A 25,920-nucleotide genomic window follows, 5' to 3' on the forward strand; every position below is an offset into this window, starting at 1 on the left:
TTTTGGTTAGCAGTGCATTTATGTCTGATGTTACATCCTGCTGTTGTTTTTTTTTATAGACTGTCATTATTTCATGTTCTAGATTTGGTTGTGGAAATGGGGACATTTCTTTTGTTTGGGGGGGAACGCATGTAGGCGTAAGAGCGGTTCATTTGCTCTGGTCTCTGTTTGTTGTGCCTATTTGGTGGTGACGTCACAGGCTGGCGACAGAAAAGACAGTGTTGTACTGTGCATGTGCTTAGCGAAGCAATAAACGGACGGGGGTGGTCAGCAGGCTGAGGGCGGTTGGAGGCAGACCGTGACTTGCGACGGCTTGAGCGACCCATTGTGAGGGAGCGACACGAGAGGTTCCCAGTGAAAAGGCAAAGCAGCACCCGGTGAGACAGTCACTACCTGATTGGAGGTGGAGAGATGTTTAGGAGCAGGTGGTGATGTCTTTGGCTTGAGGGAAGTGTATGAGTCTGCTGGGTCCATGACTGGTCAGTAAGTTATGTCATGTGAGGATTGGGATTTGGACCCATTTATTGAAGGTGTGGAAGTTCTCTGTGAGTTGCCATCACTCGTGCATTGTTTGGCCTTACCTATGCACTAAACGTGTCCTTCTCAAGTAAGCTAAAACCCACTTGATGCACTACAGAAAATCTTCATGAGATCGAACCATTGAAAATGACAGAGTGTGCAGACAGTGTTAAACTCAAAATATTGGATAGTCAGAGAAACATTTAGATACAGTGTGTCCTTTGTACAGTTTTCAGGTTGTGTTCAGTGCTTTATTTTGTACAAATACTGTGAGCCTGCACTTAAAATGTCAACATTCAACTGCAGAATTTGTTTTTATTGTTGTTAAATTCTCTCTATGAACACATAGAGTTCACATTCAGTAATCGAAATGTATTTTTTCTTGAGCTTTTCAAACTTTTCTTCTCTCTTCATATCTCATATACAAGTCTACAAATTTCAAATTTTATACTTACAGGGGAACAAAACTCGAAGCATTTTTTGCAGGAATGTGCCCCTAGTAGTTAAGACAAAAACACAAATCTTGCAAGTCTCATGTTTGCTTTTTTCAATAAGTTGCACAAGGTTTGAAAAAACACAATAAACAAGGTCTTTTGAAGACCTGTTTTTAATGTATGACATTTGTGTTTTGACTGTAATGTTTTCAGTTTTATCCCAATTCAAAAATATTTTATGTGAATGCAAATGTAACTTTTCTGTATATTATAGTGGCCTGCATTAAGTAGTGTTTTCAAAATATATTGATTTAGTTATAATTAAAGACTTAATTCATACCGAATCGAAGCTTTAACTTGGAATAAAGTAATAAAATTGACTTTCAAAGTAAAAAAAAAAACAAAACAAGGAAAAAAGAATTACTTCAATACACCTATCCTACGACTCACTTCCTTCGGCTTCGCAATAACAGTTTTGCTGGTCACCAAGAATCATGACAGGGTCATGAGTGGATTTGTCCCAAACGGGTAGGGGCAACATGTAAAACAACATGAAACAAACATGACTTAACTGATGTTGTGTTTTGTATAAACGCTGGTTCGCCACACGGCAAGCAGTGCATGTATTTCCTAAAGAAAGTATTTTTTCCACACACTGCCAATTTTTGAACACTCTGTCATCTTTAGAGGCAAATGGCACAAATTTGGGATTTTTCCTTCTTCGCTTTTCTGATGTTACACGAGAGTCTTCAAACAAGGTAAAAGGTAAAAGAACTTGTCTGAACACAAAAAATCCCACTATCAAATCACTATGCAGATAATACTTCAACCTTTGAGCAGAGATACCACAAATCAGGGGACTGTACGGTAAAAAACTGTACATGAGTGTGGAGAAAAAATGCCTTTTAGGGTGATTTTGGGGCGGGCGTATAATAATCGAGTGTGTGTGTTATTCTTGAGAAGTGACGGTTCACATTTGAAACATAATACACTTGTATTCCTTTCACATACTCATGCTACGTTTATTCACAGTCTCCGTCAGAGCTGTTTGGATGGATGGATGGATGCATGGATGGACGACAAGTAGAGAACTACCAAGAGAGAGGGACACAATTGTGAACAGTTATTGAACACGTGGTCTTAGTCACACCATGACACTTCTTGATTATTCTGTGACATCCAATCAAATTCTTGCTCTCCCCAAAATCCCTGCTTCCATCTGGCTTTTCTATGCAAAACCTATTCCGCTAGATCACCAGAAACGGTTTCTCCCTTTTGCTCGATGCCACCTCTGGTGCATTCTATTCTTTTTCAGTTGATCCCTGTGTTGGATTTAAATGAGAATCAATTGGAGTGTTTTTTTTTTATTAAAGACAGTAATTGTGCAACATTGAATACATTTATATGCTATATACTAACTACAGAACAATATCTATCATCCGAACACCACATCCCTGTCCCACATGAATAGAATCAAACCCATTTTGTTTATACCATGTACTTTTTTTTTTAATTGACCGGAATGAGAACTTGCTCCCAGCGAACTAACAATAATGGCTGTTTTAAGAATGAAATAATTAAAATGTCCTTTTGCCAAAGTGTCCTTGAATCAAGGAGGTTTTTCAAGTTGACAACATCCGCTGAGGTTTTGCTGCTTTTTTCCCCCCGCACTGCTCAAATTAACTACTAAAAAATGAGCAAAGTCATGTAAATACACCCCATGTATATATGAAAATGTAATGGCTTTTAACATCATAAACCTCAGGAGGAATTAATCCCAATTGTCAGTCTCTTCAGCACCGTTGCCATCATGGCCCTCAGGCTCCTTGTGTGCCATGTTTCACTCTTTGATCCCTTGTTTTATGTCTTGCCTCTTTTTCTTCCTCTGTTTCAGTGTCCCCAGATGTGAAGCATGAAATCAGGTAATTCAGCAACACAAAAGCCTTTGAAATGTAAATTTGTGAGTATATGTGTCTGCATAACTGAGCAAGTGAGAATGTTAAAAGCTTTGGGTTGGAAGTCAGCCAATGATTGAAGGAACTAAAGGTGGCTCATTATTTCTTGAGCGCTCATTCTCTTATTTTTATTTCTATGTATGTTTTATCAATTCAGTATCAGAGACGTACTCACCAGGAACCTCGAAATTGGACAATTTTGAATTTGGTAATAGTGTTTCACAATCGTGTCTTTTGAGGGTACGTGATAATCCTTAACAGTACTAAACACTAGACAACATCACAACAGCCAATAAAGCTTCACAATGTTCTCCTCTTATTATATGTAAAAAAAAATACCGGTATTGTCAGCTGCACGGAATGATGTATTAATGAAACTCCACCCATCCATTATCCGTAGCACTTATCCTCACAAAGGGTTGTGGTCTTGCTGAAACCTATTCCAGCTGACTTTGAGTAGTAGGCAAGCTACACCCTGAACTGGTCAACAGCCAATTGCAGGGTACATATAGACAAACTATTCAAGCACAATCACATCTACGGACAATTTACAATGTTACCTACCTATTTCAAATCTGAGCAAATAAAGTGTATGTGTGTGTGTAGTGTACACATTTAAATATGGCCCTCTTCTCTACTCATCCTCTAGCCAGTCGCTGAGGCAAACCAACTTATTCACATTTTCTGAGAGTAAAGCTGTCCTCTTCTTGTACACAATGTGACCTGCAACTGAGAAGAGTCTTTCACATGGAACTGAGGGTGCAGGAGCGAATAGATATTTATGAGCCAGTGGGGCCAGCTTCTCATGGGCCCCTGCATGAGATGACCACCACTGCAAGGGACAGTCCTTCATATCAATGATGGGCTCTGCTCTGTACATTTGTACATCCACGCACGCACACACACACACAGAAGAGAGAGAAAAGGAAAGATATGTTTCTTGAATGCAACTTGTAATCTTAATGTTTAATAATAATTTGTTTCATTTAATTTCAGCCTACAATGAATGGTCATGTTGTATATATTAATTGTTGGTGTGTATATACATGTGCATATACACATGTTACTGCGTATATTTACATAGGTTTGATCCTGAATGTTTGCCGTCAATGTTATACATTAATGGCTACATCATGCCGCCGTCCCTGTGTGACCTATATCTTTGCTGCTGTAACAATGAAAATTTCCCCACTGTGGGATCAATAAAGGCATTCTTATCTTGTCGAATTTGATTGATTTAATTTCAACCTACAATCTATTATGAATGGTCACATTATATCAGTGGAAATTTGAAAGTCTGAGAACCACTGCATTATATGATGACATGCTTACCAGCAAGTGTCTCAAGTCTCTGGAGTTTGTCCCATTCTGCTGGCGTCAAGCATATCAAGCTTGTGCTGCTGTTGGTCCAGGGTGGCGTTTATTGCTGCTTGATTGCGTGTCATGCGCTGAACCATTTCCAATGTGGAATTCCAGTGCGTTGAAACATCCTGAGTCAGTGGCTCCTCTTTCTGTTTTCTCTCCTTTTGCTCTGCATTCAGCTCCGCTAAATTTGCTGGGCTGTGCTTGAAATGACCGATAATTTTGCGACACTTGGACAATGCACTGTCGAATCCACTGTTAGTAAGACTCACAGTTATACTTCTCTGTATGATGTGGACAACACAAGGCATGTGGTCATATGGTAAACTGTGAGCCGCAGCAATCATATTATGTGCACCGTCCGTCCCGATGCATGTAACCTTTCCTTCAATCGCCCACCTCCGTGCTACAGTTTGGAACTGTTCAGCGCATGCTGATGCAAAGTGACGTTTTTCTGTTTTCATTACAGTTAGTGCAAATGAGTTCATTTCCCATGTTTTAGTGATGTGATGCGCAGTCACTCCCAGATAATTAGTGTTACTCGCTGAGGTCCAGTGGTTTCCTGTAAGGGCGACACATTCCGTCTCATATAGGTTGTGGATCCTATTCATTATTGTGCAATATTGTGCCTCTTGCTGGTGGCTGGTAGGATGGGTCGAGGGACGCTACTCTCAATGTTTTAGCGAGTCCCTTGTCTTCAAATATGCCAATTGGTCTACAGTCCATTGAAACCGATTCGGCAATTGTATTTGTTAATTTCTCCGTGGTGGATTTGCTCATTGGCCTGCGTTCGGTTTACGTGGTTTACCGCAAGCTAGGTGTAGCACAGGAACTGGAAGCCCCAACAAACGCATGCTTAGTGTTGTGATGGTACTTTAAACTTGAATAGCTGTGGTGAAACTAAAACTCCTTCTCGCAATGAGTTTATTGTTCCATCTGTATTCTCTTTGAATTTGAATTCCCCACCCAGCGGGTCAACTTGCTTTCCTTCCATGTTCACACTCACTGCTCTGCTAAACACTACACTTCTGAGGGGAATTATGGGATGCATGCATGGGCAGGTCATTCTGCGCATGCGTTAAATGCATCAAATATTTTGACGCGATCAATTACAAAATGTAATTACCGCCCATTAACGTGGTAAATTTGACAGCACTAATATATATATATAAATATATATATATATATATATATATATATATATATATACAGTAATCCCTCATTTATTGCGGTTAATGGGGACCAGAACCTGGCGCGATGAAAAATCGCGAGGTTGAGTCGGACTTATTATTATTATTATTATCCATCCATCCATTATCTATACCGCTTCTCCTCACAAGGGTCGCGGGAGTGCTGGAGCCTATCCCACCAGTCTTCAGGCAGTAGGCGGGGTACACCCTGAATTGGGTGCCAGCCAATCGCAGGGCACACAGAGACAAACATATGCACTCAAAATCACACCAAGGGGCAATTTAGAGTGTCCAATTAACCTACCAAGCATGTTATTGGAATGTGGGAGGAAACCGGAGTAACCGGAGAAACCCCACGCAGGCACGGGGAGAGCATGCAAACTCCACACCGGGAGGCCGGGGCCGGGATCGAACCCATGACCTCTGAACTGTGAGGCGGAAGTGCTAACCTGTCGACGGCCCTATTATTATTATTATAATATTATATTTAAAGTTTTATATTGGGGGAATTTATGCCTCTGTTACGCTGTTGCGAACCTCAGACATGGTTCCCACACTTAAATACTTGTTACACAATAAATGCAACTTTAAAAATGAAAAATGAAGAATAAATACCAAGTTGCAGGTTGAGAGAGGAATTGTGCTTCAACTGCAACAGCGGGTGATTACAACGGAACGTTCACTAATAACTACGTTATAGTTTTCATTTTTAGCATAAAATTGACTGATCTTAACGATAATGCTATAGTGCATTTTATCCGAAAAGGTACAATCCTGCACTTTTAAACGCTCGTCGTCGTTGTGCGAAGCTGAAGTAAAAGTTCTTCTTCGTTGCCTCCTACTTATTTTAAAAACGAAGAAGAAGCACGGTCCCCGAAGGCAGTTATGCCTTAATTTCCTCTTTGCACAACATCAACAAGTCCTTTGGATAAAATGTAACGCGGGATTGTAGTTAAGTTAAGCTGTTTTAAGACAACCTAAGACAAAACACTTTCACACTTTCTTTGGCGATGTCTAAGCTGTCCGTGCCGGCCGGCTGGGAGCTCGCTGCACTCACGACTATAAACACAGCTGTTGTACTGTACCATCCGATTTTTACAAAACTTTATTAGAGAAAACACATCATTACAAACACGGAGAAGAAAGTTTTCGGGTTGACTCTGACTAAATCAACGGCACATTTGAATAGTGGACGAGACTAAGCGAGAGGCTGCGATGTCAGCTCACATACAGTACAGTGTGTGGAAAAAGTAAATCCATTTGTGCTCTCGTTGGTCCATCTCGTGCTGGGAACCAGTCACCGCCTTTTATGAGTGCCTGCGGGTATGTACAAAGCCTCCGAGTCAACTCATATATTTGAAACAATGTGTCTTTCTGCATTATAGCTGCTGATATGGCTGTGTTGTTTCATTTTTAATTATGAATTAATTATGAATGCTTCTGAAAAATCTGCAATGCACTGAGGGCGCAAAAGTTGAAGCCCGAAGTAGCGAGGGATCACTGTATATATATATATATATATATATATATATATATATATATATATATATATATATATATATATATATATACATATATATACACATGTACATATATATAAACATGTACATACCCATACACAGGCTTGGGGAGTAACAGAATACATGTACCGCTAAAAAAACCCAAACTGTATTCCGTTACAGTTACAGAAAAAATACCCAATCAGATTACAGGTACATTTATTAAAAATGGGATTATTTTGCAGGATTACAAATTCCACATAGTTAAAGATACACCATCAGCCCGAGTGTTTTTTTTTTTAGCCCTGAGTGCAACAAGTGGATAAATAGTCACAATTCTTCAAGCTCATATGTGCTGCCTGACTCCACTCACACAGTGAGCAAACGGGAGGCGGGGGAGCATTCTGTGACGAGTCCTCCAAACGCAGCCAGTTTGAAAGCAAGCAGCCTGGAAGAAAGCAAGAAGTGGTCACCGGTATTCACTGTTTGGAATATACTCACTAAAGGACTGATTTATCTAAAAAAAACATTTAGAAAGAAAAGGTGAGCTGTCACGAGGACTGCTACTTATGGCGGAGCTATATATGAGGGGCAGTTAGGGATAGAATTCAGGAATAGTTCTCACACTTAATACTGATATGCTCTAATACACACAAGTGAAATTTTTGGTTTTCATAAACACAACTGAAATGCACTCATATACATTACTGAAATGCACTCATACAGACTAGTGAAAATGTTATTGTTCGTGAACAACTGAAATGCAGTCATACACACCACTGGAATGCTTTCCTACACATCATTCAAACACTCATACACACTTGTGAAATTGTTTTTGCTCATCAACAACTGAAATGCACTCATATGCTACTGAAAGGCTTTCATACACACAACTGAAACATTCTCATACTCACTGGTGATTTTTTTTCTCATAAACAACTGAAATGCACTCATACACAATACTGAGGGCTCTCATACGCACAACTGAAATGTTCTCATTCACACATCTGAAATGCTTTCATAAACACACACTGCTGCAAATGCTGTCATAAACACCATGACAAGCTCATACTCAAATTCAACACTTTTTTGAATAGATGTGAAAATTATACACATTCAAAATACACCATATTTACAAACAATAATGGGATTCATTACAAGCAAATGCAGTTTCAATTGCTATTTCTATCAAAGAATGTCTGATCGGAAAAATTTAATGCTTGAACTTGTTAGTAAATACAACAAAGAATGCCTTCATTCCACAAATGTAATTAGATGATTATGAAATAATTCAACACACTCTTCGAAGGACACGCTGGCTACATAGTCACGTCGCTCTGAATTGCAAAAGGATTAAGTAACTAAATGAGTAGTAAGAGCTGGGCATTCCCCCTATGCTTTAAGTTCTCGTCTATGTTTCAGACCTGCCCAGTCGGTCCAAGTCAACCAAACGGCATCGAGAACGGACGTACATCACACACAGGTGCCACACTCCTGACACATAGCCAAATAAAGAAAAATCAAACTGTGGTGTACCTTTCGGTCCCACAGACTCAATGACATGCCGTGCCCCTCATTGTTTTTATTTCACCGATCACCACACCCTGCGTGTGTCTGTTGATTTTATTTGATATTTCCTCTTTATTTGGCGACATGTCTGCTTGTGTGGTGCCCTGCGTGTGTCCTGAAAATTATGTTTCTCGACGCCAATTGGCTGTGGCCAATGAGAGACGAACTGGGGCCACGTGGGTTAGCCGGAAATACTGCTCGGGTAGTACAGACGAATGGACGATGCCCAACTGTGGTAATAGTTGTTTGATTATGTGAAAAGGTAGCAAAGTTCAATTGGATCATATAGATAGAATGCACTTGAATTGTCCTAGTACTGGGTTCTTTGGAAGATGGTGTATTGGTACATTTGCCTGATTTCAGTGCAGGTTCATTTCCCACTCAGGGATGGTGTGCATGGATGTCTGTCTCTATTTGAGCCCTGTGATTGACTGACAACCAGTCGAGGGTGGAGTCGGTCTTTTGCCGAAGTCAGCTGGGATAGGCTCTAGCTCCCCGCAACCCTGAACAAGCTGAGCAGTTTAGAAAATGGATGGCCGGATGCCTGCGATTGGCCGGCAACCAGTTCAGGGTGTACCCTGCCTACTGCCCGAAGACAGCTGGGATAGACTCTAGCAAGCCTAGTGAGGGTTCTTTGGGCACTGTAATCTTTATGTATGTAACCGAGTGGAGGCAAGGCCCCCTTTTTCCTTCTTAGGTGGTACAGGTAGGTCTGGCAAAAAAATAACAACGAGCAAAAGTAGTGGCAACAATACTTATTTATTGCATTTACATCAAAATATATGTGCTCTTAATCTATTTTAAATAAGTATTTTACACTTTGGGTTCACACACTTTTAATTGCAAATCAAATCTTAGCTAAAGAAACTGTCGGCTTTAATACAAAACAAAACAAACCACTGCAAACTCAATTTAATAAAAAAAAAAACTAAAAACCATCGCCTCCCAAGCAGCATAATAGAAGAGGGAAAACAAAACTAACGAACAAACAAACAACCAAAAAAAACAATCACTGTCCTCTGTTAAAGGTTTGTCAACTTTATCTGCTATATTTAAAAGGCTATCACCATTGAGAGTTGATGGAAAGGACCGCAGACTGGAGAGCAGATTGTAGGGGAGTGATACAGTTGAGAGCTTATTTAAAACAGCAGCGGCCAACAGCTATGCTATGCCAAACAGACTCAAATGCCGCTCAGGCCATTCCACCAACACGAGCCACTTTCCATGACTCCTTCCCAGCAGTGTCCATGAACAACACTATGACGTGCACAGGTGCTGCGCATAAGCTAATTTAAGAGTACCGGAGAGCGAGGGCGGTGAGACAATGGTGATACGTTCACTGCCAATTGGAAAACGGAGTGCCCCAACTAACCACATGGTTACATGTATAATGTTCATTTTCCATGCACCCATATTATGTTCAGGGTCAGGTTTTAAGCAGGCCAAGAATACACTCATGATGATTATCTAAATAAAATCATGAACTGCAGCATTTTTCAAATTATATAAATAGCCTGTCTGACATAAATAGATGACATGTCCTTAATGTTTAAGAGAAAAGGGAAAGTGTTTTTTTACTTGTTCAGTTGTTGTTACTTGTTTTTGCATGTGCAAAGGAGTGCTTTGTTTCTGTCAAATGTCAAAACAGGCCACATTTTACCCAAACAGAATGCAAGGGGAAAGTAAAGGCATACTACAAGAAAAAAACCCATCCGTTCTTTAGTATATAGTATGTTGTGCCTGATGGGTTTTATGTGAGAAATGGTCCTCTTGTGAATATCGTAATGAATTTATCATGGCTTCTGGCTGAAGAACTTGCTGAAATTCACTCACTCACATGCAAGACGGATGATTAGTTGCGGAGTTCCCATTATTGACGATGACCTTTACACATCCAAAGGTTAGGACCATTAAGTTGAGGGTGTCTGGACAGGTAGGGTTTGCCAGAAGGGGAGGCCAGAGAGGGAGTGTCATTAATAGCTGAGAATATATTCCCATTTTGTGGCATTTTCTCTTGCTATAGTATATGAAAAGATTAAGCAGCAAAAGAAGGACAGCGGCAGTAAGGGTGATGGATGGCACAACCCTAGAGTGAAGATGAAGGTAGGATGGGGGACAAAACCTGGCAGCCGCATAATCTGTATGCTGAAGATGAGGGAGAAAGAATGCGGGAGAGGAGAATGAAGACAAAGAATATTACACTCCCTGCATGCTCAGACTGAGAGTCATCAGTGTGAACCATTGCGAGAGCAAGAGAGAGAATGTTTCTCCCATCCAGATTTCCAGTGCAGTAGCTACTAAAAGGGAGCTGCAGATTTCTTGGGTACAGATAATCCCTTTTAGGAAATGACAGGAGGAGATGGAAAATGTTGAAAAACAATGCATGAAGACGATTGATCGCAGCAATGCAAGTATGAAATACAAGCTGATCAAAGTACGGAAACACGTTAAAATACTGTTTTGCAATTTTTTTTTTACATAAGAAAGAGCAGCAAAGTCAGTTATGGCAAGCAAACAACACCGATTACTGGTTTGTCAGTTTGAATTCCTAATGACCTCACATCTGTCTCGTCCCATAAATTCTTCTCCCGCAAAGTGTTACGCTGTGCCTGGGCCGACTGCAATCCTATACGAACTGACAATCCCTGCCTGAAGCTACTCATGACGGTTAAAATGAGTCTTTGTATTACTTCACTGGAATGCTTTACATAAACTTGAGAAACAGGCACAGAAAGACATGATAACCCCTTTGCAATCCTGAAACGGTTGTCTTTTTTTGTGTGTTGTTGTAATGTTGGTTACATTACTTTTCTTTTTTCTGAGGCTGGCTTTAATTCAGATCAAGTTTGACATTGTCATTCTGCGTGCGTACAGATCTAGTGTAGCAAGTGCTGTTTGCAACTAGCAATGTTTCTACAGCTGTTTGACCTCACCAGTCGTTTGTTTTTATGTTAGAGAGTCCAGAAACACTGTAATGGGCCAAGGTTGTACAACATCAGGAAGTAAATATAAGCCATAAAGTCTGGTCTATTATTCACCTGTCTAAGGTAGATGTCGAAGGACATAGATTATAATGAGTTATGATGTGGTCCCCTCTTTTTTTTTTTTTTTTTTCAAGAGATGTTCTTCAGGATAGATGAAAGGATAGCTGGTGCGATTTGTTTCTGTTTTCTTGTTATATTTGCTTGGTTCTGTACCATCATGCAATCTTGAAGCTATTATTCTCCAAAGACCTGCTCCAACCAGACCTTTTAATATTCCCAAAACAATTTACAGAGACTTCAGTTAATACTCTGCTCCAGGTGCAGTTCCTCAGTAGCCCACGGACAATAACAGTAAGCCCCTTATTCCCTAAACTTCAAAGTACTGATCGAAAAGCAAGGCTAATGGGGTGAGAAGGTCATCTTGGCTCTACTTTGTCAGCCACTTCTGTGTACTCCATGTAATTAACTGCACCAAAATCAATTAAGTGACACAGTGGTTCTATGTTCTGTTATAAAGTTAGGTTATTGTCAAGCATGTGAAGACATCAAAACCAAAGCAATCACTTCAAAGGTGTGTGTGTATTCCTCAGTCTTTTGTTCAACTTGTTTTATATATACTTGGCTTGCTGTGTTGGGTCATCTTCATCCATTGTTTTTCTACCTTTTCTATCTCCTCCTGTCATTTCAGGAAAGGATTCAGAGGTGGGCATTCTATCAGTACTGACGAAAGGTCAGTCAGTCTGTTACTGACAGATGCCCGTTTCGCTGATGACTGACAGAAACACGCGCCGCGTGTCTTGCGAGCGTTTGCTCGCGGGGGTGAATACCGGGTTTCGAACGGAGCAGACGAGGGGCTCCTTGTCCTCTGAAAGAAAAAAAAAGTTCCAACATTGCTAGTCACCTGGCCGGTAAAGGAAGGTGCTGGGAGTCCTCATTTTACGAACGAGTTCCGTTCCTACACTGGCGATGTAACACGAATTTCTCCGTATGTCAGATAACACCTTTAAAGTCGAAATTAAGTCAAAATACTTTGTACAAAAAAACGAAAATACATTCAAATAAAAATCATAAGATGCTGTACTTAGCCTTACTGCTGAGAAGTGGATGGAGAAGGAGGAGAGGCGAAAAAGGCAAAGATACTGCCAAACAGACACTCTGCGCATGTTCATTGCTTAACCGCAAGGAATGCTGGTCTTTGTAGTACAGGAAGTGCTTATATACGGAAGTGCATTGTTTGGCGTGAAACCCATCGCAAATATACAAGCAGAGGTAAACTAGCTCAGAGACGCGTTTTTTATTGACAGTTGAAAGTAACAAGCAGAAGTGACGTCTGTTTGAGTTATGGCGTCGTGTGTCGCCGTACACAGTGGGTTATTCAAATGCGGGAGCAATTATGTCCGTTCAATCATGTAAACGGGATATTCCGAATGTTTCAGAAATCTGAATTTTGACTTTAACACGAATATTGACTGCATGTAAACGTAGTGTCAGGGAATTACGCTTGGGAGACCGAGACAAGCCTAGTATTAAGACTGTAAAAGCAACTCAGACCAGCCAAGATTGACTTCTTGCGAGGGACAGTAAAGGCCACGCATAAGGTGGTTGCTCTTCCAGACTGTCAACCTTTGTGCCCCCCCGTTCGCCTTTTTATTGAGTTCAAGCAACATGAATTCAAAGATATAGACACATGACAATAGCGGTACTTCCTCTTGTCTGCACATTGCACCAGTCTGCGGTTAAATGTCTTCTGCTGACGGCATCCTGTTTCACATTTTACTGCAGATGGACTGTGTGGGTGAGTTCAACAAAAGGTCATCACAGGAGATTCAGTGAAATGAAACTTTTAAACATATTAATGTAACTGTCAATTTCTCTCACACGTAGTCACTATGGTGCTGGGGACAAAATGGAGGAGGAGGCACGGGCGTCGTCGAAACATCGTAGGTTGCATGCGTCGTAATACGAGGACTGCCTGTATATGTTTTTGTCCCACAGACCGCAATGACATTGTCCCATATTGTTTTTATTTCGCCAATTACCACGTGGTGTGTGTGTGTGTGTGTGTGTCTGTTTTTAAACTTTATTTGGCTGTGTGTCTCCTGTGCTGTGCGTGCGTGTGACATACTAAGTAGTACATTCCCTACCCTGATTGGCTGTCGCCGACGCAATGCAGCGAAGAGGAAGAAGAAGACCTGTTGATACTAAAGTAGCAGTGACGAACTGTAATTTAGCGATGACAAAAGCCCGGATTAAATGATGATGGTGGATGACGGACACACTATGCCAGATTTGATCGGCTTGAAATAATGACAGATTGATGAAGGATGGGTGGCCCGGCCACTGGCAAATGATGCATGATAGACCGGCAAAATTTAATGACTGATCTCTTCTTTTTAAGAAATGAAGAATGATGACCGAAGCAAATGTAACACTTTTAACAGTCTTTATTATTGTAAGGGCCTTGGTCTTGCCATAACCTATGGCAGTACAGACCTCAAGTAATTACAATAAAACATTTCTCGACCAAAAGTATAAAACAATCCAATAAAGAAGCATAAATACAGCCCCAACTGAGCATGCCTTTGATTAATGAAAACATACTTTTAGGCCAGGGGTGCCCAAGTCCAGTCCTCAATAGTCCTTATCAAGCCTGTTTTAGGTGTATCCCTATTCCAACACACCTGATTCAAATCAGGGTCGTTATCAGGCTTTTGCAAACCTTACTGATGAGCTGACCGTTTGAATCAGGAGTGTTGGAATAGGGATGCGCCTAAAACAGGCTGGATTTGGGGCTCTTGAGGACTGGATTTGGGCACCCATTCTTTTAGGCCATCTTTAACCTCAGTGTTGTAACGTATGTTTTTACCATCATAAACTGTGGACCTCCTATCATTTTTAACCGCCTGTCCGACCGAAGCTGAAACCTTTCTGCGACCCACTTCTTGGTCCCTTCCCACCAATTGAGAACCATTGGTTTATATCAAAGGCCGTTCATTTTATATTGGCCCTGTCAAAGTCCAGACCTAAATCCACCTTGCCTCCAGTGCCACTCACACTGGTGTACAGCTGGGTGTGAATGTTTGGTGGTGGTCGGAGGGCCCCCAGGGCAGCCATGCCTACAGAACACAAGCGCCATATAAATCTAAATCTGATGAGTATTTGTGGTAACACTTGAAAACTGCTGTTCACAGATGCTTTCTATCCTATCTGAATGAGCTTAAGCTATTTTGTAAAGATATGGCACAAATTTCAGGTATGTAAAGCTGATCGCGACATACGGTATCTAAATGACGAAATGTAGCTGTAATTGCAGAGAAACGTGGCTCCAGAATGAATTGGCGCAAGGGGCCCGAATGAAAACACACATCACATTTTAAAGAATTTTATTTGCCTAAAACTGTGAGAACTATGTCTTCTGCCTTGACCATGTGTGGAACTGGGAACACAGTCAAGACAGCGAGCTAAACAATTTCCCATTAAAAACACGAAAGAGGAGAATCCCACATGTTTTTATGGAAGTATTTTTTGTGAAACTGTGAACAATACAGAGAAGGACAAATAAAACAAGTGGATGAGTAAACAGATACAAATATGTAGATGCAAACATAGACCTGTACTCTAACCTAGACAATTACTGGATGAAATGATAATTCGATACATTCAACTCCAACAAAGATAACACAAAGTACAATGGTCTGAATGGCAATCATCTTAAATGTAGCAAAGAAGCCTGAAAATTAGAATACCCATGGACATTTTGTTGCTTGGGGGACACATTTAAGTGAGGGACCAGGCTGTGAGCAGCCTTGCATGGCACAGTGAGTCACTATTTCTGTTCAAATATCGGCCAGTGGGGGTTATGAATTGGTTTGATTGGTAGGTTGAAGAATGCACCCAGTACTGCTAATGTGATAGGCAGCTAATGCGGGGTGGGTGGGATTTTAGGGGCGCAAAGAAGGAGGAAAGTGTTGTTGTGACGACAGCTAAATCGACTAACCCAAGAGAAGCTAAAAAAAAAGACAGATAACTTGTGAGCCGCATGCAAGGCAGCGAGTGTGAAGTGAGTGCGGATGGCCGAGGATGTGGTGAGGACGTGTGGATTGAGGTTGGCAAGGCAGACGTTGCTGCTTGCTAAAGCCTGGTTCACACTGCAGGATAATTGGCCCAATTTTAGCCCCAAATCTCCCCTCCCGACAATTGTAGGTTGGGGCCGACTTTCGTAATGGCTCCAAAGATAATCTTAGCAGGTAATCCTGTCATTTGTGGTGTGCTCAGATGGATCTCGGCCACTTGGAAGGACGTCCGACGTCAAGTCGGGGATATTCAAGATGTTGGATTGTTTTGGCCCGTCAAAACACCACACTCCCAAGGACAAATGAGCAGAGCTGGGCAGTCTATCCCAGGGGGTGGAACAGTCCGTCGCTCCGCCCTAATGCCTGTGACGTGGTCACGAGGCGGCCAAATTTCATATCAACCTACTCGGCGAAATGGGCAAACGTTTGACTGTCAATCAATCAATCACATTTATTTATATAGCACTTTTTGTACATAAAAATGCAACTCAAAGTGCTAGGCAATAAACATGTCCAAAACACAACATAAAAGGAAGACCCGTTAACGCCCACCCTCCCAACAAACCCAAAGACATATATCCGCCAGTACATCAGCACTCACACATACACGCACACACGAAGCACACCACCTGATAAAGTGTGTTAAAAAAGACATGACAGGGCACAGAGAAACCAAGGGGGGCTCATTCACGCTGAGGGAATGACGGCCCATGGCCACAGGGAGTGCCACCATCACTGAGACCCCTGGCCTAGATCAGCCAGGGAGACCCCAAAACCTAGTGTAGAGGCCCCCGGTCACGTGGACCTAAGGAGCCCCTGCGGTGACGCCCTCGGCGGCAAGAACAGCCCCCAAACCCCCCCGCCCCCCAACGCGGAGGCCCCCCCATGAGGAAACACTGGAGCTAAAAGCTAATAACATAAACAACAAAAAAGATAAAACAGTTATATAATCTAAGAACTAACTAACTATCAGTGAGATAAGGTAAAAATAGTCCACAATAAAAAGAAAAAGATACATTACTTAAAATTATTAAACGCCAACCCAAAAAAGTAAGTCTTGAGCTTCCTCTTAAAAATATCAACAGTCTCAGTGTAACGGAGTTAAAAATATACTCAATAAATTATTTACTTCCTGATCATGTTTTTGAATTTAAATGATCATTTTATGATTATTTTTGTATATTTGTGAATTTAATCTCAATGAGTCATTTCTATTTATTAATATTTAGTAATTTCCTGCGTAATGGGCGCACTCTGCTTCCGTCACGCCTGTTGGGCTTCCGTAGCAACTTCCTTCTTCCCTCACAATTCGATGACTATTGCTGAGGGGAGCTGATGTGCCAGATTGAAGACCAAATGTGTGTCCGTATTGTCTTCTGCAGATTGCTGAGGAAAATAAATAGTGAAAAACAGTAAATTGAGTGCCCTAGGTGAACCCTTCACACACACCTGTTACATCTGCGGACCTGATGTCCTCTGGCAGGCTATTCCAAAATTGAGGACCAAAATGGCTGAATGCAGCCTCGCCAATGCATTTTGGTCCTCACCCTAGGAATAATTAAAAGGCCGGTGCCAGAGGACCTCAGGATCCGCGAGGGTTGGTATGATAAAAGCAAAGCAGATAAATAAGATGGCTCAAGACCATTAACACATTTATGCACTAATAAAAGTACCTTAAAATCGATCCTGAAACACACGGGGAGCCAATGCACCAATTTTAAAACTGGTGTAATGTGCTCCCGCCGGAGGAGTACGTAGCTTTAGTTGTGCTAAAGCTAATGCAAACAAATATTGGTGAAGTTCAACAGCTGTAAAAAACTCAAGAAAGTCAAAACATACAAGGTATAATAATCTCCTCGCCCACGGTTCTCCAAGCCTGGTTTCTTTTTTTCTTGTCCCGGTACTTGCTGGCTACCTGGTTGTGTCATGTGTAGCCCCGTAAATATATTGTTTTATATTTTGCTATTTAAATTTTGCAAACATTCTCTAAACTCGACATATTCTGTTTAATAAATTAAAGGGTTATTTCTGTGCATTATTAATCTGACTTGATCATTTTGTAAATGTGCTTGTTGGTTCTGCATAGTCTGTTGTAGCAAGGGGGGCATTTATTAATGAGACACACAGGGGCACTTGTGTGACGTAGCTGCGCTTTCCCGGCAAAGAGACAACTTTTGTACGGGGGAGATTGCTCCGTTACCTGCGTGAATGTGACATGCTTTCTCTTGCTCCATCACAAAATAAAAAGTTGTTTGTCCTGACTCCTGGGCTGACAAATGGAAGCGCTCCCTGGGCTGGGCGTCTCCGCCCATCCGTTCAGAGGCTGACTGTTCGGATATTTTATTTCATGCCCTCAGAAAAGGCTCATCAGAAGCACACAATGTTACAAATCGTGTTTGCCTTTGTTTGTTTACTGAACAAAGAACCACAGGTCATATGAACCTGAACCAAACAGATAAAAATGATTTCACAGTGATTCAGTTACTTTTTAATGAATTTAATATGTTATACCAATAAATTACATTATAAACAATTACTATATAAGATATATATTTAACTATATGTATTGATAACTATTGTCAAGTCATTGCCACTGTTGAAAATGTATGGCATGTATTGACTTTATTTTAACATTTAATTTTATTTTAATAAAATGTGTAAAAAATCAGAAATTAACTACGTTACCCATAATGCATAATGAGTGCTATTGGCTCATGCGCACAACGGCTCTTTGACGCCTGTCAGTAACCCAAAGAAGAAATGCGCTGCTTACAAGATCGCTTACACACAGACTTCATTAAATACTTTGCAGTTCATGCAGCAGTTAGAAAAAGATCCAATACACCACTTTTGGTACTCTAGTCGAACATAAAATATCAGTTACTTTTTTTTGTTACGATCGATCGTGTGACCACCCCGATGCACCCCTGTGCTCTAGCGTTCGCGAATCTCGCAAATATATGAACTCTGCCCTTTAATATTCCTTCATGCGTCTAAGACATTGCCACTGGGAGTTATAGGCAATTATCGCTATAGTGCAATTTTGGGCTTTTTTTCTGTCCTCTATTCGCGTGTGGAATCCCGGGCCCCATGTGGAATACAGCCTAGCTACACCACTGGTCAACAGCTAATATCGTTTATGCCCCCCACCCCCATTATTTCTTTCAACTGTGTCCACTTCTGGCGAGCAGTCAACATCTATCCCCAGCAGAAGAACAGACAGCCTTGATCCTGCTAGTCCAAAGGTTAAAAGAGTCGTGTTTGAGGATTCATTTTGAACTATGAGTATGTTTTCAGCTAATTGACTCTTTAATTGCCTTGTATGTTCTACATTGTGTTAATTTACTGAAGGATTTACCAGCAGTGAATGTGGTAGTGTGTTTTAATGTGCAATAAAAATGTTTGCTGTTCACAATTTTTTGTTGACAAAATGATGACACACACTGGTTAGAAGGGGTGGGAGGGTGGGGGGGGGGGCAGATAATTTCTGTTTATATTCTTTAAACGCTGACCCAAATGAGGACTAATGGTTCAGAAAATGGATGGCTGGACATTGAATTTCTTTTTGGGCTTTACCGATATTGGAATACAGTATTGGATATTTATTTTATCAACAGCGCATCGTGCTTTCCAACACTGATGATGGAAAGGCTCAATGCAGCCGCTTTCATCTGGTGAGTTGTCATTGTTGTTTAATTCAACCATGCACTCTATTGATAATTTTACCATCTGAATTCACATCTACAAGTGCACATAAGTGGCAAAAAAATGCTCTGATTTTGTAGCCCATCTGTTGTACAGCATTGTCAATCATGAATAGGTTCCAATGGGTGTTTTGTCTATTCCCCTTCTATTTGTCCCCATAGAGCCTTGTTGATAGACAATTTTGTGTGCCTTTCAATTACACTGTCATTAATACCAAAAGGAGTCAGGGTAAGTAAATATTCAAATGTTAATGAATCTTTCTCCAGATTCTTCTCCTTGACATCTCATCAACAGGCAAGGATGTGGGAAGTCAGGAAAAAAAAAAACACTGTCCACCCCAATTCATTAACATAGAACAGAAACGATTCTCAAGATAAACTCAGAAAAGACACACACTGACTGTTTTCAGGAAATTCTTCAACTGGGGCCCTGGATACCAACTGTGGGATGTTCCCATCACTGAGTGTTGTTCATTGCCTGAGCTTTTTGAGCTCAGTGACTTTTCCCCATTCTTTGCCACATCCACTCAGCTACACAGCAAGACTTGAATTTGACTCCCCCCAATTTCTCTCTGCATTCAACCTTGAGTATGTTCGTGTACACATACTGTACAGTGCCTTGAAAAAGTATTCATATGCTTTAAGATTTTTTACATTTTGTGACATTACAATCACAAACTTTGAGTGTATTTAGTTGAGATGATTGACAAACCCAAAGTAGCACAAAATTGTAACGTGGAATGAAACGTATGTAGTTTTGAAAATTTGAAGCAAATCTGTAAACCGTCGTGTGCATGTATTTGTATTCAGGCAGCCTGTACTCTATTACCCCTAAATACAATTAATTGTCTTCAAAAGTCACCTAACTAGTTCAAACTAAATAGAGTCCACTTACGTGTAATTTACTCTCAGTAAATGCACCTGCTCTTTTAAGACTTCAGTGTTTTTTTTAGAGAACACTAGTGAACAACTGCATCATGAAGACCAAGGAAGTCACATTATATATACAGGACTAGGTCATGTTCTCTACAAATGAGGTATTTATGGAAGACTGGCAAGAAGAAAGGCATTGCTGAAAGAAAGTCCTGAGTTTTTAGCATGCTTAATCAGATAACTGGAGCAGCTGGACTTAATTGAATAATCGGAGACACCACTCCCTTTCCTTTCAAATGACAGCAAGCATGTTTGTTCTTGTTGCTATAGAGACCTTGAGGTGGAGGTTGTGGACGGTGTTACACCAACGGCTGTAAAAGTATTGTGTATCGAAGGCTGGTGAACACGGGTGGCAGAAGCTCCACAAATCTGTGAGTTCCACACACTACACAAACTGCAAGTTGGTGCTGTGTGACACCAGGCAAGGAGTGTGGTCGTGCAAGAGAGATGGCTCGCCGGTTCCCTTTTCGTCTCCCAACAGGCAAAGCTGAGACGCTGGCGGAGTGACGCCCATGCAGGACAGTGGCAAAGGACCTGGAATGTACAGTGTTCAACCTGAGGACAACGCGCTGATTCCGTCCGTCAATCACCCCAAACCCATCTTTAGAGACAATTGCATGCGAGTGTTTTAGGGTGTGTTTTTTATGGTTTTATTCTATTTAGGATTTTAAGTGTGGCTGGTCAAAATTACTCTGGCCAGCCAATAAAGATTGTGTTGTAAACCACTATGTGCATTGTCAAGTACTGCTCTCCCTCGTGATCGGAACTTGGGGGCATTGCCAAGTTTGGCGTTACCACCACCATCGTCACACATTTGAAATGTAATTTGCACTGGAGAATACTGTTACTTATTTCTCTGTATTTAAATCTAAAATTTCAGTGACCATTTGTTTGCTAGTGATATGTCATGTTTCCAGAAGACATGTTTAAGAATCTTGAAATCAGATTGCAGATTGGTTTGCTAAAATGTGCTTGGATTTATTGGTGTTCCATTGAAAAAGAATGTCAGGCGAAATGGTCGGCCCCCACATTTTCACCTGATCAAATCTGACCCTCTTTGCAAAACGTTTGGATACCCCTGGGTTAGATCAAAGAATATTTATGCGTTAGATTGGCCCGGACCCAAGTCCCATTGAGCATTTGTGACAATACTTGTTCGCAGATGCCCTTCACCCTTCATCATATCTGGCTGACTTTTTTTATTTCCAAAAAGAAATGAGCAAAAGTTTTACCGTCCAGATGCGCAAAGGTGGTAGAGGCATACCCCAAAAGACTTGCAGCTGTGTAGTTGCAGGTGGCAATAAAGTATTATAACAAAAAAAAACCTGAAGTTTGTGGTTGTAAGGTGATAGGATCTCTTCAAGACACTATTAAAAGAGTGGGTGTGCTTTTTTTTAACTTATTTTTTTTAAACTTTTCTTGACATTGGAAATTCCAATAGTTTAGCTTTTACTGTACTGTGCAGACATTCATATTCATTGTGTTATGTAAAGTATTCTGTGTTCACGCATCAAAAGTAGCAGCTTTATAACAGACTGAATCTTTTTTTTTTCCAACTCTCGTTTAGGTTAAAGACACAAGAAAGCTTGTCGAAGGAAAATAATAGTAGAGCACTTATTTTTTTCTCCCCGCTCTCTCTCGCTTTGCCTTTGTTCAAACTTACCTGAACCGAGTCTGAGTCGTTTTGTCACACCCACTCAATTATTGCTTCTTTAGACTTTAAATATAGTTACTGGTCCACTTCAGCTTCAAAGAATAAAAAGTACATTTTTCAATTCAACTGGAGTGGTCTTCAGCACTATTCACACTATTGCCTTTTCAATTGGAGAGGACCTGACAATGCTGTGGGAAAGAGACTGATACCATTTACAAAGCTATTTTATAAGGTTTTGTTCAAGTGAACCTCCCTTTTTCTCGTATTCGTACTTCTTCCCTTTCCTTCATTCCAGTTCTCTTCATGCTGCTCATTCATGAGTGCAAGCCTTTTATAGGGTCCGTCACTTGCCTTCTCCCAAGTTCCCTCACTCTGAATAGGGGGCCACCCTTCTCTCCTCCTTTTCTTAGTCAATGATCTACTTTATTCTCAACTTCTCTGAATCTGAGGCCTCTAATGAAACTGCTTTGAAGCAGAATGAAAAGTAGCAAAATAGTTCAGCAGAATGCACTATAAGTTCATGAAGGTACTGCTTATTACGGGGTAAAACATTCTTAATACTACTTGTGTAATGTAAACCTTGAATATAAATGCAATCATCATATTCAACATGAAGGTATTTAAAAACACTAAATTGAATGAAGTCTGTATGTGAGGGGTCCGCGTAAAGTGTATGTGGGATCCCCCAAAATCTGACAACTAGTTAAGTGAATGACACTGCATTAACAAACAGTTGAACAAAAAGACGACGCCAAAAAAACATGTGTGAGCAAAATTAATGCAACCCAAAAACACGATGGAGAGGGGGACGATTACCCAAGAAATACACACAACCAAAATGTTACGAGAACGGAACAAAATTACTCACAGCATAAGTGTCCACAGCACAGGAAGAAATCCTAAATAACATAGACTAGGGAGTAAGATCAAGCCAGTATTCATATGAAAGCAATAGCAGAGACCAAAAGAATAATCCGATAATAATAATAGTCAATAATTATAACTCCAATTGCCAGCAGATGTGTAACTCCTCAGATCAAATTTGTGGTCCAACATAATATTGACATGCTCTCATGTTAAAATGTCATGACGGAGGTGTCGTGGACACTGTGTACCACTGAGCAGCTTGGGGGTTTGGTGCCTTGCTCAAGAGCTGTGACATGGTAAACTACTCCAATTTACATGCTATACATGCAAAGGTAGAGTTCATTGAATATATATTAGATAACACCGATCAAAAGCAAATTTTAATCAGAGATGACTTTAGGTGTCCATAAGTGTATTTTTTATAATGATTTCAAAATTGCCTTTACTTGTTTTCTTTAATATGCGGTACGCGATAGAGAAAGTTTGGATACTACTCAGAGATGGGCAGGGACAAAACAGGACAGACAGATGCCCATGTTGGGGACGGTGGCCGAGAAGTTTTTTTTAAAAGGAGCAACTAAGCGACTCAGGTGTTGTGTTGGGTTCTTTAAAAAAAAAGACCACTGTTCCCTTCTGCAATACCACGGAGCCGCCTTTGTTAACTCAATGGAACAGCACTGTATAGTCCTTTTTTTGCTTTTCACGTGTGTTTCCTGCAGTAACATTCTACTCACAGGCATAGTCTGCCCTCTAGTGGTTAAACACATGTAATACAATGGATTACACCACAGGACGGCCCATTTCACTGACGACTGACAGAAAAACACCCAGTCTGCCTTGCGTGTGATAAGGTATGGATGTAGGAAAAAGATGGATAGCAATTTTGTTTGGTTAACTAAAAGTAAACCCCTGCGACTCTTGTGAGGATAAGCGGTATCGATAATGGATGGAACTAAAGGTAAACATTTAGTACATACCTTATCCCTTTGCATGTGTATTATGTCTATCTCTAGAGCATAAAAATCTCTCCAAACCATCATTTATGCTCATGCCAGCACCGCCGTACACTTAACACTACGACACAGAAGTGGAAGTCTTTCGTTCTCCTCCTAAAATAACATTGTGTTATTTTGCAAAAATTATTTTGATTGCGAAAAAAAACACAATAAACACTGAAAACGCATTGCTTTATAATGCAAACGTTTTGCAATAAAACGCAAGAGTGTTGCGTTAAAATGCAATCTTAAATATTTTTTGATGTCCCCTGGCGGGCTGCGTGGTCTGGTGACTGATGGTGGTTGTGTTGGCAGGTGGTTGTGTTTCTTGGCTGACACTTAAACAGTTGTAAACAATTAAATCCACTCACGATACTCCCAGGCAGTAAGTGGATGTGAATTGGAAATTAGCCAGCTAATCAGCTTTAAATAAGGTTTATGAATTCTGAAATCTCTACCGTTAGCCTCTCTCCCATGCATGGACGATTATAAAAAAAAAAAAAAAGCATATATATATTTTATTTTTATATTTTGGGGCGGGGCGGACAGACTGTTGAAAAGTATGGACAAGAAGCACTTTAAAAGGACGAGGATGGAGGACGATTATTTTATGAATAAGGACGGAGGGAAGGGTACCTAGGTCGGCAAAATAGGGTAAAGTGCCCATCTCTGATACTACTGATATACAGTGGGTACAGAAATTATTCAGACCCCTTGTAATTTTTCACTTTCTGTGTCATTGCAGCTATTTGTCAAAATCAAAAAAGTTCATTTTATTTCTCATTAATGTACACTCAGCACCCCATCTTGACAGAAAAGTAGAAATGTTTGCATATTTATTAAAAAAGAAAAACTGAAATATGATATGGTCATAAGTATTCAGACCCTGACAAATTTGATTGAGTCAGACCTTGTGCTCAGTATTGAGTCGAAGCACCCTTTTGAGCTTGTGCAGTCATTAGTCGTTTTGGTAACAATGCAACAAGTTTTTCACACCTGGATTTGGGGATCCCCTGCCATTCTTTCTTGCAAATCCTCTCCAGTTCTGTCAGGTTGGCTGGTGAACATTGGTGGACAGCCATTTTCAGGTCTTTCCAGAGATGCTTGGTCGGGTTTAGGTCAGGGTTCTGGCTGGGCCAGTCAAGAACGGTCACAGAGTTGTTCTGAAGCCACTCCTTTGTTACTTTTGCTGTGTGCTTCGGGTCATTGTCCTGTTGAAAGATGAACCTTCGGACCAGTCTGAGGTCCTGAGCACTCTGGAAGAGGTTTTCCTCCAGGATATCTCTGTATTTGGCCGCATTCATCTTTCCTTCAATTGCAACCAGTCGTCCTGTCACTGCAGCTGAAAAACACCCCCCCAATAGGATGCTCCCACCACCACATTTCACTGTAGGTATTGTATTGGGCAGGTGATAAGCAGTGCTTGGTTTTCTCCACACATCCTGCTTAGAATTAATACTAAAAAGTTCAGTCTCGGTCTCATCAGACCAGAGAATCGTATTTCTCATAGCCTGGGAGTCCTTCATGTGTTTTTTGGCAAACTCGATGCGGGCTTTCATGTGTCTTGGACTGAGGAGAGGCCACTCTACCATAAAGCCCCGACTGGTGGAGGGCTGCAGTGGAAGTTGACTTCTCCCATCTCCCTAGTGCAGGGGTGCTCAGGTCCGGTCGTCAAGAGCCCCTATCCAGCCTGTTTTCCATCTCTCCCTGCCTGAATACGCTTGACACAAATCATCACAATCGTGATCAGGCTTGTGCAAAGCTTGGTGTTATGTGGATTGTTTGAATCAGGTGTGTTGCAGGCATGGAGAGATGGAAAACAGGCTGGAGACTGGATTTGAGAACCCCTGCCCTAGTGCATCTCTGGAGCTTTCTGGAGAGTGATCTTTGGTTCTTTACGATTTTTACAGAACTTTATTAGAACAAATTTACCCTTACAATACAGAGGAGAGTATATCCATTGAACATTAAGACATAGTGGTTCACAAAGATATAACTATTACAATATTTTAAAACATGTAGAAAGCATCCTCAAATGTCTCATGGGCATCATATTCGAGAGTCCAAGTCCAGGATATGCCAGGGGTAACTACTTTTTTTTGCTGTCCTTTTTTCTTTCTCTTTGCAGGTATCCAAGTACTGTACTTGTTTTATCACAATATCACTACTTATCATGATATTT

General features: G+C 40.9%; 1 long non-coding RNA gene across 2 annotated transcripts; it reads left to right on the forward strand.

The window, feature by feature from the left end:
* The first annotated feature begins 231 nt into the window (after positions 1-231).
* On the forward strand, positions 232-21,894 carry LOC147152218 (uncharacterized). Of its 2 annotated transcripts, XR_015085689.1 has the most exons (4): positions 232-377; positions 2,848-2,875; positions 20,493-20,593; positions 20,704-21,894. It is a non-coding gene; the product is annotated as an uncharacterized LOC147152218 (long non-coding RNA). The 2 variants fall into 2 exon arrangements; XR_015085688.1 differs by having other exon boundaries at positions 20,493-21,894.
* Positions 21,895-25,920: the final 4,026 nt, after the last annotated feature.

This window comes from Filicampus tigris, chromosome 2, assembly GCF_054856515.1.
Source record: "Filicampus tigris isolate MCC_2025a chromosome 2, RoL_Ftig_1.0, whole genome shotgun sequence".
NCBI lineage: Eukaryota > Metazoa > Chordata > Actinopteri > Syngnathiformes > Syngnathidae > Filicampus > Filicampus tigris.